Source organism: Procambarus clarkii, chromosome 82 (assembly GCF_040958095.1).
Source record: "Procambarus clarkii isolate CNS0578487 chromosome 82, FALCON_Pclarkii_2.0, whole genome shotgun sequence".
Taxonomy (NCBI): domain Eukaryota; kingdom Metazoa; phylum Arthropoda; class Malacostraca; order Decapoda; family Cambaridae; genus Procambarus; species Procambarus clarkii.
Genome location: NC_091231.1, coordinates 5,479,667 through 5,495,844, shown reverse-complemented (window position 1 = coordinate 5,495,844; position 16,178 = coordinate 5,479,667). Strand labels below are relative to the sequence as shown.

General features: G+C 48.3%; 2 protein-coding genes across 9 annotated transcripts in view; one reads left to right on the top strand and one right to left on the bottom strand.

The window, feature by feature from the left end:
• LOC123764374 (arylalkylamine N-acetyltransferase-like 2) overlaps positions 1–16,178 on the bottom strand; it is a 54,089-nt gene that overhangs the window by 11,552 nt on the left and 26,359 nt on the right. The window contains exon 1 of one of the 4 annotated variants that reach the window (XM_045752082.2): positions 14,629–16,143. The exons of the other annotated variants lie outside the window; for them this stretch is intronic. The gene's annotated coding sequence lies outside the window, so the exon portion shown is untranslated. Of the gene's footprint in view, positions 1–14,628; positions 16,144–16,178 lie in introns of those variants that run through there. 4 annotated transcript variants of the gene reach the window in all.
• Positions 1–16,178, top strand: part of Had1 (beta Hydroxy acid dehydrogenase 1) — a 60,421-nt gene that overhangs the window by 28,542 nt on the left and 15,701 nt on the right. The window lies entirely within an intron of this gene.

Below are 16,178 nucleotides of genomic sequence, written 5' to 3'. Positions count from 1 at the left end.
GAATGTACAAGAACTCTTGTATATATAAATAAATAAATAAATAAATTCTGAGGTCTTACCCCTTACAGTATCTCTCTCTGCTTAATATTGCTCAGGTACTCCCTTATCCACTGGAGCACCCTTCCAGTTACTCTTCCCTGTTTCTCCAACAGGATAGGTGCACACCAGCCTCTTATTAGCTACTGTGTCAAAGGCTTTCCGACAATCCAAAAAATACAATCTGCCCAACCTTGTCTTTCTTGCTTAATCTTTGTCACCTGGTCATAGAATTCTATTAAACCTGTGAGGCAAGATTTGCCATCTTGAACTCATGTTGGTTGTGTGTCATAGTGTTGAACCCATGCTGGTGTGTGTGTGTGTGTAGATGAGATGAGGGTAGGTAGTCAGTTGTCTCATCACTTATTCATTGTAATTTTCCTTCATAATATGTTGTAAATTCAGTTGTTTCTTTGCTTTAAATGCACTATCATTTTTATGGTTGTGCGTTGCTTACATGCATGTATGTGCTCGTGTATACTGTACATGCATTTGAAGGAGAGGGATAATTGTATACAGGAAGTGTTGTGTTGAGCAGTGCATGGTAGTTAAGAGGGAAGGCCAGGAAAGAGGGAGGGGAGGGGGAGAGGGAGGGGTAGGAGAGGGGCAGGAAAGTGCCGTCGTTTCAAAAGTTTAGTTGATTTGCATGAAAGAAATGAAGACCTGTGTAGAAGCTTCCACTTACTGCTGCTGTCTGAACGATTCATCAGTCCCACACGTCAATAGGGGGTCCCCACATGTCAGTAGGGGGGGTGCCTACATGTCAGTAGGGGAGGTCCCCCACATGTCAGTAGGAGGAGGGGTTCCCCACATGTCAGTAGGAGGGGGGGGGGTTCCCCACATGTCAGTAGGAGGGTCCCCCCACATGTCAGTAGGGGGGGTCCCCACATGTCAAGAGGAGGTTAACACGTCCCAAGAAAGGTCCTGCATGTCAGAAGGAATGTGACACATGGCATGAGGAATGTCCCACGCGACGTACGGAGGTCCCATCGCATGGAGGTCCCACAAAATGTAGAGGGTCCTGTCTAAAGGTAGGAAGGAATTATGAAGGAAAAGCGTTGTCGTTTTAGATTCAGCTACTCTGAACAAAAAGTTCCAAGTAGTACAGGCTATGGTGAGCCCGTTGTGGACTTGCCTGGCACAGGAGCGGGGCTGTAACTTTTTTTTGGACGAAAAGGGCCATGCCATTACGACTATATAGAACTGGGAAGGGATCAGGAGAAGGATTTGGGATGGGACGGGGGGGGGGGGAATGGTGCCCAATCACTTGGACGGTCGGGGATTGAACGCTGACCTGCATGAAGGGAAACAGTCGCTCTACCGTCCAGCTAAAGTGGTTGAGGTCCTGTCTGATATTAAGTAATGGTAATAGTTACTAGATATGGCTGGACACTTGAAATTATAAAATCTGAATGCGAGAAAGGTCCGAGTCATGACTGAAATATTCATATGCTGATTATGTTACCCGGTAATTTGTTCCACAAATAAATAACTCTGTTTCCAAACCAGTGTTTACCCACCCAGGTCTTTCCTGAATAAAAAGTGATCTAAAATTATAGCTATTGATTATTGTTCTGATTGTGTGTGTCGGCCACCACTTGCTTAAGTTTTCCCCACCATTTGTTTAGTGCCGACCACCACTTTAGTGCCGGCTACCACTTGTTTAGTGCTATCCATGAATATACAATTTGTATGTTATTCTCCAAAGTATTATCAAAACAGCTGTGTTTACCGAGTCTGGTTAAGGTAAATATTAAAGAAAAAAAAAGATTTGATAAGCGTTCGCGTAATACTATCACGAGAGCATTGTTATCCAATTTGTTGGCGCAAACTAGGTCAAAGAAGTGTGACCGCGGGGACCCCATTATGGACTCAATAATAGCGTCAGATCCCTCCCAGCCTGGGCAAAGACGCGCCAATTTCCAATAATCGCCATTCCTCCAGGATAGTTGGCGAATTTTCTCCCGCGCCGGCATCCGCGCCAGGGATGCCAACGGTAGCCGCTGGCCGAATTACTTCCGTGGTACCTCAAACCCTCTTAATAAATGGCGGTAAATTTAGAGATGTGCAATATATTTGTTCACGCGGTTCTTGTGTTTCTTGTTAGTTTCTAATGGTGTGAAATATTGTGATTTGTAAAATACGAGTGAGAAGTGTGTGTTGGTGGACGTGGCTCGCCCGCCCGCTAGGGGGAGGCGGGTCGGGGAGACAAGCTTGGATGAGCCGCCCAAGTCTTGAGGTTTTCTCACAGCATTCCTTCCTTCCTTCCTTCCTCCACATTATTAATTTTCTTACCCCAACTCTAGATTATTAATCTTCGTGTTCCTCCTTCCTTATTTCTCCATCTTTAATATTAGCAATGTTGCACACACACACAAATTACGTATTTGTTGTATTTACCTTTGTGAATAGTTAATGATTTATAAGTATTTCTGTTAAATATTGAATGAGGCTTTGATTGACATTAGGAACCCTCGGTGTGGATACCTTGTGGTTGTCATGTTTTGTCTTCCTCGGTACTCTTTCCTCTCAGTGTTTCTACAGCGTCTTGTCATGTGGACTGGAAACTTAATTGGAATACTTAAGTTTGAGAAAAAATGTATAATGACCATCAACAGTTATTGAAATTGAGCCGCGCGGGCGCACACCTGCACACTTGCTCGTGGGTCGGAGTCCTAAGAGCCCTAGTTCGATTCCCGGTCGAGGCAGAAACAAATGTGCATATTTCTTGATTCTCTTGTTCACCTAGCAATAAATAGGTACCTGGGAGTTGAGACACCTGCTACGGACTACATCTTGGGAATTGTGTGTGTATTTACCTAATGCTTGCGGGGATTGACCTTCGACTCTTTGGTTCCGCCTCTCAATTGTCAATTGACTGGTGTACAGATTCCTGAGCCTACTGGGCTCTATCATATCTATTTGAAACTGTGTATGAAGTCTGCCTCCACCACATCACTGCCTTTATGTGCAGTGATGTGAACATTAATCGCTAACTACCCGACACAAAAAATTATTTCTAATGTCTCTGTGGCTCATTTGGGTGCTCAGTTTCACATGTGTTGTCTTGTTACAGCCGTGCTAAATAGTTTATCCACCCTGTCAATTCATCTTAACAAATTTGTAGGTGTTGGTCATGTCTCCTCTAACTCTTCTGTCATCCTGGGACATGAGGTTTAGTTCCCGTAGCCTTTCCTCGTAATTCATACCTCTCAGTTATGAGACTAATCTGGTAGCATACCCTGAATCTTCTCTTACTTTGTCTTGTGTTTAACTAGGTGTGGACTCCAGGCTGGAGCTGCATACGCCAGGATTGGTCTAACATAAGTGATATACAAGGTTCTTATTGATTCGTTACACAAGTTTCTAAATGACGTTCTTACGTTGGGCAGTCTAGCATATACCGCTGATGATATCCTTATGATGCCTTCTGGGGGGACAGGTTCGGCGTGATATCAATCCCCCAGATCTTTCTCTCTACTTTTTGCAGGATTTAACCTCCAAGATGGTACCTTGTGTTCGCCCTCCTGCTCCCTTCACCTAATTTCATTACTTTACACTTACCTGCGTTAAACTTTAGTAGCCATTTTCTGGACTATTCCTCCAGTTTGTCCAGATCAGCCTGTTGTGTGTGTGTATGCTCGCTAATTTCGGAAAACGATGGTTAGACAAGGGTAAACTAGTCCTAAACTATGCAGGCCTGGGTTCCAGAATCCTTAGCTTGAAATTCCTGATGAAACTTTCAGTCGGCTCTTTAAATGAAAGATAATCTTACTATTCCTTTACGTTCGAGAATTGAACTCCTACATCAGTTCTAGCTGTGATAGTAGATATTTCTAAAGTTTCATCAGGAGTTTCATGATAAACATCCTAGCTGGACCTTAAGAGTCTCTCTTAGAACCGGTTCCATTGTCTAAATCATTGTAGTAATAGGCGGTAGTACTGAAATTTGAATCAGCATTTTCTCTCTCCTGATAAATTCCTTAGCTTTGATTATGGAGAAGCATTACTTGTGGCGGCAGTGGGAGGATGGGGAGAGAGCCTTCAGCGCCTCGTTGGCCCAGCTCCTGACCTGGGGGGGGGGGGGGGGAGCCATATTGGCGCCCGTGCCTGTAGTGTTGCCAGCAACCAACCCGGGTACTGTCACTGAGGCGCTTGTCTCTCGCACCCGTCTTTGTTTCTCTCATCGTTTCCTTCTCTGTCTGGCTCTCTCCTTGCTCGCATATCCTCCCCCGCTCTCTTCTACATGGGGTCGTTTCCTCCTCCTCCTCCTCCTTTCACATGTCATTCCGGCAGTTTCACACACATTAAGGAATTCCTTTATTTTTTTTAGTCATTATCTGGAAGGGTTGATTCCTCTGGGGTGGTGAAGGGCCGTTGTGCATGTGTTTGGAGGGTGGTTGAGAGTGTGGGCCAGATGTTGTGTTGTGGATGGTCTTCATAGACTTGTAGATGGATATTGTGAAGTAGTTATCCCAATATGGATATTTGATGGTTTTCAGAGTTGGATATTTTTAATACTCAACGTTTCCGATCAACATCTCTTAAACACTTCATTGTATTGACTTGAAATGTACAGATTTTTACATATCAAGTATAAGGCATGACAGCTATTAAAATTGATCAGTGTTGTACAATGCCAAATACTTTGCTTTTCTTATGGTATATTTTAGTCCTTACATTGCACTAACGTCAATTGATGTTTATAGAACTATATAAAAGTGAGATCATTCAGTTCTGGTTATAAATCCTTAAAAATGACCAAGAACTGACATCTTTCTGCCTAATATTACCTAACAGAAAGATAGTTTTTATTATACATAAAAAGACATTAATTAGAAGAATTTTGGACCTAATAGCTTTATCACCCACGGGATTATTTATAGAATTTCATGAATTAGTTTCTATATCGGAAATCGGTTAAAAAGATGTTCTGTATATCTAAGGTATTAATTACATGGAGCAATGCATGAAAACGTATACAATTCATTAGTTTAAAATATTTTAAGATTTCTACACGTTGGTGTATTCATCTGAATACACCTCAGGCGAAGGTTTAAGAATGATTTATTGTTTTGAGTTGAGATGCCACCCACCACCACCACCACAATCACTGTAGCCACCCCCACCACCTAACACCCACTACCTCCACCACTCACCGCCACCTCCATCACCTGCTGCCATGTTGACACTATCAGATAATGTGCGAGGAGAGGTCTCCGTGTCTCCCGACTGTTTCCCCACACTCATTATTTATGGCTGCTCCTCGCTAGTTATTTTGGCCCTGTGTTTCTCACACTCCTCCTGGTGGCTCGCCGGGCCGCCTCCTGGCTACCATGGCCTGGTGGCTGACGCGTATTTACGTCCACTTTATGTCCACATGAATATTTTCTCTTATCAAAGGGAAGAGATTATTGTTGCAAAAATACTCTCAAAAATACAAATGGCCACACAACCCACAAGACTAGACTATACTACCAAGCCCGTCACGAGGCTGCCCGTCGCGAGGCTGCCCGTCGCGAGGCTGCCCGTCGCGAGGCTGCCCGTTGCGAGGCTGCCCGTTGCGAGGCTGCCCGTCACGAGGCTGCCCGTCACGAGGCTGCCCGTCACGAGGCTGCCCGTCACGAGGCTGCCCGTCACGAGGCTGCCCGTCACGAGGCTGCCCGTTGCGAGGCTGCCCGTTGCGAGGCTGCCCGTTGCGAGGCTGCCCGTCACGAGGCTGCCCGTTGCGAGGCTGCCCGTCACGAGGCTGCCCGTCGCGAGGCTGCCCGTCACGAGGCTGCCCGTCACGAGGCTGCCCGTTGCGAGGCTGCCCGTTGCGAGGCTGCCCGTCACGAGGCTGCCCGTCGCGAGGCTGCCCGTCGCGAGGCTGCCCGTCGCGAGGCTGCCCGTCGCGAGGCTGCCCGTTGCGAGGCTGCCCGTCGCGAGGCTGCCCGTCACGAGGCTGCCCGTTGCGAGGCTGCCCGTTGCGAGGCTGCCCGTTGCGAGGCTGCCCGTCGCGAGGCTGCCCGTCGCGAGGCTGCCTGTCCCCGCACACTGCGCTATATTGGTATTGCTGAACTTGAAAGTGAACTCTTCAGTTACTGAACTCTTTCTTATCTTGAAGTGCTGGAGACCGGCGCTGTGGCTGCCTCTCCCTCCTCCTTATACTGAGTCAGTGTTGAAACTATGACATAAATAACCATGTGCACGAGTGTTTGTGTCATAAACTAGAGACAGAGCCTTGGCTCCGTCTCTAGTTTATGACTATGTTATATTATATAGTTATATTATATGTTTATGTTATATTATATGTTATATTATATGTTATATTATAGTTTATGACTCACTATGAAGTATGCATTCATACTTCACAGTGAATACACAGAAATCAATAGCGTCATACATCAAATGAACAAATCCACAAGGGCCGTGATGAGGGTTCGAACCTACGTCCGGGAACATCCCGTGCGTAGGTTCGAACCCTCATCACAGCTATCCTTGTGGATGTGTTCATAGTGAAGTAACACTATGAAGATGTATTCAAATGCATTCGTTTTAATAGGAAGCACATACAAAAAATAATAATACAGGTAATATTAAGCCGATCAGAACTAGAAGTGAATGAAGACTCACTCTGTTGACCAGACCACACACTAGAAATTGAAGGGACGACGACGTTTCGGTCCGTCCTGGTCAACATACTTCAGCCACGTTATTGTGACTCATCACTCTCACTGTGTTTCACCTTGAGGACCCTCCCCATCACAACACACTCGCAGGATGCTAAGCTAATTGACCTTACTGTGATGTCAACACTAACCCCCCACCCCCACCACCCACCCACCATCCTCCATTTTTTTGTGGACACAGCAGCAGACAACTTGACTCATGTTAACAGGCTGAGAGCTTTCTCCTACTCTTCCCCTCCTCTCCCCCCCCCCCTTGCTCTTTCCTCTTCAAAGTTTGTCCCTTGTGCAAAGTTCTGAATACTGCACCACAGCTCTCACTCCCCCCTCACTTCTGCTCCACAGCTCTACCTCTCCATTCGCCTCTCTCTCTCTTTACCTCTCCCCACCCCTCCTCTTCCCCCTCCTCGCCCCTCTTCACTTCTCCCCACCCCTCCTCTGCCCCCTCCCCGCCTCCTCTTCACCTCTTCCCGCCCCTCCTTTTCCTCCTCCCCGCCCCTCTTGCCCCTCCTCGCCCCTCATCCCCCTCCCCGCCCCCCCCCCAATTCCCCTTCCCCGCCCCCCCTCTTTCACCATACATCGAGTGCTTGAAATATAACGACAAAGAATAAGTGTTGAATGTGAAGGTCCTTCAATAAAGTCATGCTACGACTCCGTTGGTAATCTGTACTCTTAAAGACGTTTTCCAAAAGCATTAGAGATTATCGACTTCAACTAATTTCCTCTCGGAGATGTCAAACTAATTGGTCGTTATTTTGATGCAAGTGAACTATTTCCCCCCCCCCCCATCGTACATAGGTGGGTATAAGAACAACTGTCTGCTGTCAACAGGCTCACGGGAGACATCTCCCGTCACGCAGGGTGCAGTTGCACCTCCACAGATCTCCAGTATCATCTATTGATACTGGTAATGGCTCAAAAGGGCCACCACTTACGGGCTATTCATGCCCGTGCCACCTTTTCGGTGGCTTTATCTTAACACATTCACAAGGGAGACATCTCCCGTCACGCAGGGTGCATTCGCACCTCCACAGATCTCCAGTATTAGCTCTTGATACTGGTAATGGCTTAAAAGGGCCACCACTTACGGGCTATTCATGCCCGTGCCACCTTTTGGGTGGCTTAATCTTCATCAATCATCAATCGTCAACAGGCTGAAAGCATTCCCTTCCCTTGGCTCTTGATAAGCCTTACCCTTCTCTTGTAAAGGTAAAAGGGAAACCTAGAAGGGGTGACTCTTGCAATCTTTTATGAACTTGGTAAATATATTTATCTTATCATGGGACTTTTAGGGGCTTCTCTAGCTCATTACATGTGCTGGAGTCTTGTTGTAAACTTTCAATTTGCTTAACGTCGTCATCTCTTGGAGGAGGAGGAAGATATCATGTTAGTTTTACTGACTACCTTCCCAAGTCCGTAGCCTCGTATTGACCTCATTTCAATGTGATTAATATTATGAACAACTCTCGTAAGTGGCTTGTATGTATGTATGTATGTATGTATGTATGTATGTATGTATGTTTATGCTGTTAGCGTGTCCTGCGTTGCCATGTCCTCTGCCGTCTCATTCGCTGTTGCACAGAGTAACATACTTTACAACTTCCTATTGATATGCTTGTCAAAATGTTCGGAGAAAAATGTTATTGAACGCCGCCGACAACCAAATTATATATATATACTGCGAGGCGTCGCCCACTTTACTCCTGGCTCTAAACATTTTTACATTTTTTTATATATACATTTTTTTTTAATTTGATCTAAAACCAACATAGAAATACGAGCAGACCTAACATATCATAACCTAAACTAAACTAACCTAAGTCAATAATTCTTGTTCTTAATATAATATTATATTAAGAATTGATCTATCAAAAATGGATCTAAGTTATATAAACCACTGCTAATGTTCAAATTATATCACTGCTAATGTTGGTTTATATAACTTGGATCCATTTTTTATAGATCAATTAAAGGGCGATTTGAGTAGGATCATTGGAACACATTTGTCTCACTAATTCATTGTAAATATTTACTATCTTATGCTATATTATGATATGAAAGTCAATCCCTGTGTGCCCTGAGCGCCAACTCTCACTGCATCTCAAGTGTTTCCCATTGTGGGGGGGACAGGAAGCCTGCGGGGGGTTATCGAGCCCACTCTAGGCCACCTGCTGCTGCTGGTCTTCCCCAGGATGCAACCCACAACAGTTTTCTAGCTCTAGGGTACTTCTTTACTGCTAGGTGAATAGTCGTATCAAGTGTAAGGAAACGCTGCTCGCACATCTCGGTATTACCGAGGAGTCGAACCCGGGACCTTTCGGTTGTAACTTGACTGTGCTGAAAACACTGTAGGATCATGTACAGGACCATACAACGCACCCTGTACACGACCCTGTTGTATGACAATTATTCAAATGATAATTTTTGTTTATATACATGTAAATGTGTCAATATTTTGTTAATGCAAACAAATTAATAGTTTACTACACGAGTAGGCCACGTTTTGTTTATCGTTTACACGCGCACACCTGACATGTTGAGTTACACTCCCCCACACACCCGATAACTTGATTCCAAACACCTGTTGACACCATTATTAGTCATACACATATTTTGACTTTTTGTGTTATTTATAAACATGTTGGCAGACGAGTCCTCTATCATGGCTGTATCAATCATGACAATATTCACATGATGTTTATGTAAACATCTTTTTGGCGGAATAAGAGTTGCGTTGCTTGGCGGCACCACGTTAGTGAACAATGACTACAATTATATTGACTTTAACAAAGTCATTATAACTGTGCCACACGAACGACTAATTAAGGAGAGGCGCGTGGTATTGGAGGAAACGTGTATTAAGATTAGGGCATGGTTATTGCAAAGGAAATCACATTAATTTAGACAAGTCTAAATGGGGAAACTGTTGCAATTGAAGATCAAATTCTCCGTGCTGGGACTTCCCTCGTTTTCCATATTTCTTGATGGGATGGCTTAAAGACCCTTTTACCTGTAGAGTCGCCACGACCCCAGCTTTACGGGTACTCGTTTCCTCTATCTTATTTTCAGACTATACCTCACGCACAAGAACCCCTTCCTCTGTTGCTTCGTCAGGCAGGTCTTCCTCCCCCTTGACCAGCCCAACTCTACCCTTGCAAGGAGGTCAACCACCCCCCTCCCTCTCTGTTTGTTTTGCAGCCACTCCTTCCCTTCACAGTGTCATCCAGGACTCTTCCAGACACCCCTCCCCCACCCTTTGTCAAGTGGCTTCTATAGGGCTCCATGTCTGCCTCATCCTTCTTCAGGAGTCATTACTAACATCTACAGCGCCCCCTTGCTTCCTCGAGGCACCTGTTTCTCGTCCCTTTGCCCGTCAGGCAGGTCCCCTTAGTTGTCTGGCCATCCCCAGCACTACCTGCTGCTGCCCTCCCCGCCCTTAGTGAGGCAGGTCTTCTCCCGTGCACAATGGCTCCTCCGGCACCTGTGTTTGGCGGGTGTTTGCATAACCGGGGAGCACATCTCTATTGATTCTTCCCTTACCCACTCCTCACCTCCCCCCTCCTCCTCCTCCACTTCCCACCTCTCACTTAGGCACAAGCCAAAGGTCCTCACAAACCTTTTCCTCTCTGTACACTCCTACTCCCTCCTCTACCCCCTCCCCCTCCCTCCCTCCTACCCCCTCCTCTTCCCCCCTTCCTACTCCCTCCTCTAGGGGGAGCGGTGCGTCTGGCGAGCGAGGTCACTCGTTACTGGTATCAATGTACTGTAATCGTCTTGTTAGTGTCCATCCTCCCTCCATTTCCTGGCTTCTGCCTGCTCTCTCAAGCTTAACTACCCCCCTTCCCCCGCCCGCCCCCACTCAACCCTACCAATCTCTTTTTGTGCCCCTTATGTTTATTTCACTCTCCTTTTCAATACCTTCTTGAGGCGGCAACATCGGAGGCGAGACGGATATAAATACAGTGATGGCTTGAACACATGAGAAAGTCTGACGGGGAGAGAGGGGGACGTCTGGCCGGGGGAGAGAGAGGGGGGGGGAAGTCTGGCCAGGAGAGAGAGAGAGAGAGAGGGGAAAGTCTGGCCGGGAGAGAGAGAGAGAGAGAGAGAGAGGGGAAAGTCTGGCCGGGAGAGAGTGGAAAGCATGGCCGGGAGAGAGAGGCGGGGGGGGGGGGTGCAGTAGTGAAGAAACACATCAAAGTTGGCGGGAAACTAATCCGTCGTCACCTCTGGTAACAGTCAAAGAGGCGTTAAACCTGGATGGAAACTTAGTAACAATCGGGGTTACATGAAGACGGTACCAAATTTTTATCCATTTTGTAATACTTTTGGTTTTAAATATAACAAAATCAAAATATAGTCGAAAATAGGCTCTTAAGAAAATCTGATAAAGTATTTTTCTGTTTTTTGTTAACGTCTTTCACCTGCTAAAAATAAAACACCGGAGGGTTGCCAGATATTTTTTCCGATATGAAAACATAAAACACTGATTAATTATATACAAAACATTGCAAACTCTGCAAAGTAAATTATGTAATTAAAATGGTTATTCTTAATTTATGACACTGCATTTTTAGCGGGAAAATTCAAATTTCGAAACTCAACTTTTGATCTTTCACCGTTTTCATCATAGCTTAGTGAGTTTTTGCACAGTACATAGACCAGTGGGCGTTACAATTCCTCTAGATTAAATACTTAAATTTCTAAATTTGTCAGTGTGATGTATTTAAATTAATAAACAAAACTACACCATACGTCTGTCCGGTGGACCTGACGGACGTCTGTCCGGTGGACTTGACGGACGTCTGTCCGGTGGACCCGACGGACGTCTGTCCGGTGGACCTGACGGACGTCTGTCCGGTGGACCCGACGGACGTCTGTCCGGTGGACCCGACGGACGTCTGTCCGGTGGACCTGACGGACGTCTGTCCGGTGGACCCGACGGACGTCTGTCCGGTGGACCTGACGGACGTCTGTCCGGTGGACCCGACGGACGTCTGTCCGGTGGACCTGACGGACGTCTGTCCGGTGGACCTGACGGACGTATGGTTGAAGAGACGGAAGTGTGCTAAAACAGACATGGGTGAGGACACATTTGAACAATATTGGCGCATTAATAATTGAGCCACTTGACTTGATCTGTATAGAGTGGTTCGGGAGGGGGAGAGGGAGGTGAGGATTAGAGCTGGATGGTGGGGACCTTGCTGGGGGTATCGGGTGTGGGGGGGCGGGGCCGTGGCGGGCACATGAGAGGCGGTTTAGCTATATCAGCACGTCGCTCCCTGCCTCTCCCCACACCTTCCCTCTTACAGTATGTATCTCCCTCCGCTCCTCTTCTTAAGTCATTAAAGAGTGATTTCCCGCCCCATCCACCTTCCCCCCCCCTCTCTCTTTCTCTCACTGTCTCTTTCTCTCACTCACACGGTTGAGAGGCGGGATCAAAGACAGACATACACACACACACCCCTCTAAGTCTAGGTTTCAAATGGTTCTCATGTTTCTAATGATAGTGCAAGCTAGACTCTCGAGGTCCACTAGATTTTACACGTTGAGGGGACACGTTCCGAATGCGAGTCAGCCTAGAAATGAATGACCGGTGATCGAGTGATGTTCTTGAGAAAGGCACAGCCAGCATGAGGCTGTTGATGGCCGAGCGCCCTGCTTGGTGATTGTCAACTTCTGGTTGTCCCGAAGTTGGGCCAGGTGGTAAACCTTGAGAAAATTGGCTGTGTACGTAACAGTGCAACCGCTAACTGCTGCCTTTCACCGTGGTATTGACTAGGAGGAAAGTACCCAAGGAAGTTCTCATTTTTCAATTGTATGAGAATCACGGTGAGCCGAGCATAAGTGTATTATGTATAATGTGCACAGTGTATGGTGTTATAAAGATGGAAAGAGCGCAGGAAATACCTGGAACCTGGATTGTACCTGGAGGGGGTTCTATTCCCCAAGCCCGGCCTGGGGCCCAGGCTTGATTTATGAGAACTTGGTCCAACAGGCTGTTGCTTGGAGCGGCCCGCGGGTCCCACATACCCACTACAATTCAGTCCGGCATTTCTTACGAGAAATTATTTTTTTCTTGAAGACGTCAGCTTTTATTCCGGCAATATTTCTTATATTTGCAGGGATGGCATTGAACAATCGTTGACTGATATTCATACAGTGTTCTCTGATTGTGCATTTTGGTCCTTTATTCATTCATACAGTGTTCTCTGATTGTGCATTTTGGCCCTTTATTCTTCACTGGCTCTATTCTGCATTTCCTGCCATACCGTTCACGCTATTATGTTGTTATTTTACTGTGTGGATTTGGGAATTTTCCGTGCGTCAATGGCGTATGTGTGTGGCGCCGCAGTCAGGTCTGGCAGTGTTTTCTGTCCTGCAAATTGACCTTCCCTTCCTGGGTGTTGATGTGCGTGACGGTGTGCGTGTACTAAACGCCTTGCCAAGAAATGTGCGTGTTCACGCCTCTCTCTCACACACACACACACACACACACACACACACACACACACACACACACACACACACACACACACACACACACACACACACACACCGACCGACCGACCGACCGACCGACCCAGCCAGCTAGGCAGCCAAAGAGCCCGACAGGCAGATAACTGGTGCTGGCCGAGTCGGTCCAAAAGGAAGCCAGATAGGAGAGTCAACCTTTGTGAATATTCAGACTGCCATGAGAGTTGTGTACGGGTGGTGTGGCGGTGGCGGTTGTGGTGTGGTTGTTGTTGTGTGGCGGTGGCGGTTGTGGTGTGGTTGTTGTTGTGTGGCGGTGGCGGTGTGGTTGTTGTTGTGTGGCGGTGGCGGTTGTGGTGTGGTTGTTGTTGTGTGGCGGTGGCGGTTGTGGTGTGGTTGTTGTTGTGTGGCGGTGGCGGTGGCGGTGTGGTTGTTGTTGTGTGGCGGTGGCGGTTGTGGTGTGGTTGTTGTTGTGTGGCGGTGGCGGTTGTGGTGTGGTTGTTGTTGTGTGGCGGTGGCGGTTGTGGTGTGGTTGTTGTTGTGTGGCGGTGGCGGTTGTGGTGTGGTTGTTGTTGTGTGGCGGTGGTTTTGGTGTGGTGTGCTTACAAAACATCTGCGAGGGAGTGTTAGGTCTAGTTCTTGATGCCCAGCCTACTAGCCTTGTTGCATTACAACCTAACTATTTTGACGTTCAAATCCTCTGTCGAATCTGGCCTAAAAGCTGTAGCTGGAGGTGGCTTCCACAACTTCTCCTTTCAGTACATTTCACTTATTGACCACCAGTGCAGGATAAGAGATACATGCAATCACAAAACAAGCATAGCCCCGGTCCGGGCTTGAGGAGTAGATCCTCCACAACCCATTCCTGTATTCTCCTAGCCCCCGTCCACTAGCCCCCGTCCCCTAGTCCTGTCTCGTAGCTCCTTTTCCCGCCATGCTCGATACCTTGCCTTCCTCCTCCTGTGTGAGACAACGGAAGATCAATAGATTCCCTAACAATGCTGTTTACCTCAACTCTCGGCTCCCTTTTGTGTGTCCCTGGGGCTTGCCTCTCTTCTCTCCTCTCTCTCAGCTTTGGTCTGACACCAGTCCTGTGTCAGCTGTGGTCTCCTGACACCAGTCCTGTCTCAACCCAGACCAAGAGATCAATTCTGATAGTAACATTAACAGGAGTGCTGGTAGAGGGTGTTGGGTGAGTGTCAGATGTGTAGTAGGTATTAACAGGTGCTAATTTAATAAACAAATGTGTGATATGATCAACACGTGCTTGATAGACCGATTAACAGATGTGCCATGCAACAGATACAGGTGTGAAGGTGACAGATGTAGGCGAAGTATTAACATACAGCGCGTGAGGACAAAAAAAAACACGTATATTAAAATGTGTGCGAGAGTTAGGCCTTTGTAAACTTTGATACAAGTCGACATGAGGAAATTGAGAGGTTGTACTCACCTCTGGAAGTGACTGACGTGAAGGACAGAGGTGACCAACTCCCAGGTGACCTCAGGGGTGACCAGCGTTCAGCGGCAACTAGGTGCAGGCCAAGGGGGGAGGGGGGATAAGGTGAAGAGTAGCAGCGTCGCCCAGGTGGCGGTAGAGGAGAGTAGGGTGGGAGATTTCAGGGGACGGAGCTGGTGTATGTAGGTGAGAGTGGCTGGTATGTGGGCTAGGGTAGATGGATTGTCTGGGTGAGGGGTGGCTGGTGTGTGTTTGTAGGGGGGGGGGTTGGAGTGTGTGTGTGTGTAAGGTAGAAGTTGTGAGGTGCACCTGGGGACGGTTGGTCTTAGAGACCAGGTGTGTGGATGGAGTATCAACTGATGTATGGTTAGCTGACTCAGAGGAGGCTGGGTGACCTTGGCACAGGTGAGCGCGGCCTGTGTGAGCTGGTCTCAGGCGAGTGATGCCCGGGTAAGCGGGTCGCAGGCGAGTGATGCCCAGGTAAGCGAGTCGCAGGCGAGCGATACCCGGGTAAGCGGGTCGCAGGCGAGTGATGCCCAGGTAAGTGAGTCGCAGGCGAGCGATACCTGGGTAAGCGGGTCGCAGGCGAGTGATGCCCGGGTAAGCGAGTTGCAGGCGAGCGATACCTGGGTAAGCGGGTCGCAGGCGAGTGATGCCCGGGTAAGTGAGTCGCAGGTGAGGGCTGCCTTGGGTAAGCGAGTCGCAGGCGAGTGATGCCCAGGTAAGCGAGTCACAGGCGAGTGCTGCCTGGGTGAGTGGGTTGCAGGCAAGTGATGCCCGGGTAAGTGGGTCGCAGGTGAGTGATGCCCAGGTAAGCGAGTCGCAGGCGAGCGATACCTGGGTAAGCGGGTCGCAGGCGAGTGATGCCCAGGTAAGCGAGTCGCAGGCGAGCGATACCTGGGTAAGCGGGTCGCAGGCGAGTGATGCCCGGGTAAGTGAGTCGCAGGTGAGGGCTGCCTTGGGTAAGCGAGTCGCAGGCGAGTGATGCCCAGGTAAGCGAGTCACAGGCGAGTGCTGCCCGGGTAAGCGGGTCGCAGGGGAGTGATGCCCGGGTAAGCGAGTCGCAGGCAAGTGATACCCGGGTAAGCGGGTTGCAGGCGAGTGATGCCCGGGTAAGCGAGTCACAGGCGAGTGATGCCCGGGTAAGCGGGTTGCAGGCGAGTGATGCCCGGGTAAGCGAGTCACAGGCGAGTGATGCCCGGGTAAGCGGGTTGCAGGCGAGTGATGCCCGGGTAAGCGAGTCACAGGCGAGTGATGCCCGGGTAAGCGAGTCACAGGCGAGTGATGCCTGGGTAAGCGAGTCACAGACGAGTGATGCCCGGGTAAGCGAGTCACAGACGAGTGATGCCCGGGTAAGCGGGTTGCAGGCGAGTGATGCCCGGGTAAGCGGGTTGCAGGCGAGTGATGCCCGGGTAAGCGCAGCCCAGGTGTGAGCGTGGCCCAGGTGACGGGTCCGGGTGAGTGAGTAGGTGTGAGAGGAGATGTCTTGCCGGGTCCGAGGAGCAGGTCCAACTGATGTTGACGATCCTCACTCCTGCCTCGTC